This window comes from Engraulis encrasicolus, chromosome 11 (assembly GCF_034702125.1).
Source record: "Engraulis encrasicolus isolate BLACKSEA-1 chromosome 11, IST_EnEncr_1.0, whole genome shotgun sequence".
Taxonomy (NCBI): Eukaryota; Metazoa; Chordata; class Actinopteri; order Clupeiformes; family Engraulidae; genus Engraulis; species Engraulis encrasicolus.
Genome location: NC_085867.1, coordinates 20,858,205 through 20,860,704, shown reverse-complemented (window position 1 = coordinate 20,860,704; position 2,500 = coordinate 20,858,205). Strand labels below are relative to the sequence as shown.

The 2,500-nt window shown below is 37.7% G+C and overlaps 1 protein-coding gene across 2 annotated transcripts in view; it reads right to left on the bottom strand.

The window, feature by feature from the left end:
* Positions 1–455: 455 nt before the first annotated feature.
* The window catches only part of LOC134458075 (mediator of RNA polymerase II transcription subunit 13-like), a 188,321-nt gene continuing 186,276 nt past the window's right edge, over positions 456–2,500 (bottom strand). For both annotated transcript variants that reach the window (XM_063210182.1, XM_063210183.1), the window contains exon 32: positions 456–2,500. This exon is cut by the window's right edge and continues 366 nt beyond it. The gene's annotated coding sequence lies outside the window, so the exon portion shown is untranslated.

The window sequence follows — 2,500 nt, the reverse complement described above, 5'->3', positions numbered from 1 at the left end:
CTTTCCCCCCTTAGCGGCACCCATGCAACAGCGGCCCATATGGTGCCAAAACAAGGAGCAGGGGTGAGGAGCAGTGGGAGCCTGGATTTGTGTGGGCTGACCAAGCAGAGTGTTTACTCTGAGCGTGCAGTTAGGAGGCCTTGCCACTTAACACATACAAACAACGAACGGTAAGAATACACACACACAAATACAAACGCACAGCAGGCATGCACATAGGCGCACACGCACACACACACGCACGCACGCACACACACACACGCAGACACACACACACACACATACGCATGCACACACCACACACACATACGCACACATATGCATATGCACATACAAACACATACTTACAATTGGGAAACATCTATGCTCCATTTTATCTGTGTATAGTCAATTTCATGTAGAAAGAAGTGGAATAGAATAAAACTCATACACTTGTTACATTTTTTCAAGGATTTAATAATTTACTAAAAAAGAGTGTAAAAGATACAGATCTCTACCCCAAGTTAGATCTGATTGATATTCAAAATGATGGCAGATGTAATAACAAAGTTTTGCAAAGTTTGCACATTTCTGCACTTGAAGTGTACAATTCTTGGCAATGCTCCCTCTTGGCTGTATACGGTTGTGAGGCTGATATCATATTTGTGTATGTTTATGTGTAAAAAAAAAAGAAAAAAGCACAGCAAAAAAATAAAATAAAATACTTCATAGGAGTCTCACAGAATATCAAATCAAATCAGAAACTTGGAATGAAATATACAGCTTTTTTAGATTTTTCTTCCAAAATAAAAAATAAAAAAGAATGCTTAAAAGTGTATATACAAACATGCAAGGAATTGTACAAATGATCAGATTGCATCGGTAAAGGCAGCAGAGGAGAAGCAAAGACCAAATCAAATAAAAAGCAAAAAAACAAACAAACAAACAAACAAAATAAACAAACAGGCCATAAGTGACGATCTGCTCCACATGGTTCATGAGCCGCCTCTGACGGTAAAATGCATATTAGTTAAATATACAATACTTTTAATGCGCAAATACACACAATTCTTTAAAATCTATTGCCTATTTCAAGTTTATTTTGCAGGAGAACACAAAATACTTCATAAATATATCCTCCCTGCTAGGTTTAGTTCTTTAACTTAACTCATTAAATAAAAAAAATGGTTAAACATTTCGTATTTGAAACAAGAAAATGAAAACTCAGAAGAAAATGATAATAAAGCCAACTGAAATGCATTGCCTTTTGATAAAAGTATTTATACTGTATTTGCCTCTTAAGAAAGCTCTGGGAAAATGTCCACCTTCACCCTTTCTGTGGCTGTTTCCAAGAGCTATAATATATAATATGTTTATTTGTACAGTTAGATATATTTTATATGCATGTATATATAAATATGGCATCTCAACAATGTAAGCAACTCTGTCTTTAGTCAACATTTCTGATCAAGGCGATTGTATTAAATTTGGAAAATTCTTTTTTATTTATTTTTTCCCCCACTTTCATTATTAAAAAATAGCGTTATTTATTTCTGCAAATTTCAATTTTACACTATAAACATTTTTTTTAAATTTAGCTTTTCTCACAATTTATGTTTTCAAATACCTCTCAATGTAATTATATCTACAACTATAAAGTTGTCACTTCTTAAAAATCGTAGCGATAAAAGTGCCCGTATTGAATGCCTTTTGTGAAAAAAATGGGCTTCCATAATTATTTCTCCCTTTGTTTTTGATTGAGGAATAAAACAAATGCCCCACACTAAGAACAATCTGTACAGTGACTTACACCCTTACAAAATAAAAACAAACCATGATTGACATCTCTTTCTGGTGTGTGTGTGTGTGTGTGTGTGTGTGTGTGTGTGTGTGTGTGTGTGTGTGTGTGTGTGTGTGTGTGTGTGTGTGTGTGTGTGTGTGTGTGTGTGTGTGTGTGTGTGTGTGTGTGCGCGCGCGCGTGTGTATGTGTGTGTGTGTGTGTGATTGTGCCCCTCATAGAAGGCATGCTAATGACAGAGATGCCTACAACCAGTCACACACTGACTGACAGAATGTGGCGGCCATCTTGCCAAAAGGAGTTCGTTGTTGTTTTAATGATGATGATGATACACTGCGGTGATGTTAAGTCTCGTGATGCTAAGTCTCATTAGCCCGTTCCAGTCATTGGCTTCTCCATAGCGATGAGTGCTGCTCTAGGTATTAGTTTCTTCATAGAAATGGGTGCAGCTCTTCCTTTCGACGCACAGACAAACATGACCTCTGCCCTGTCACCTTTTGACCTTTGTGTCCTCCTGGGTCCACACTGATTGGCATAGTAAGTACTACTGTAGTGGTTATTTTTAAAGGGTAGTGAAGACAGGGCAGGGGAGGGTTAGGACTGGTCGGAAACACACACAGGTGTGTGTGTGCATGTAGCCTAAAAGCTACAATGAAGACCCCACTGTCATGCTATGTAATTCGTTGCTTCCGTGAGCAGGTATGAAGAAATATGGCTGCTGCT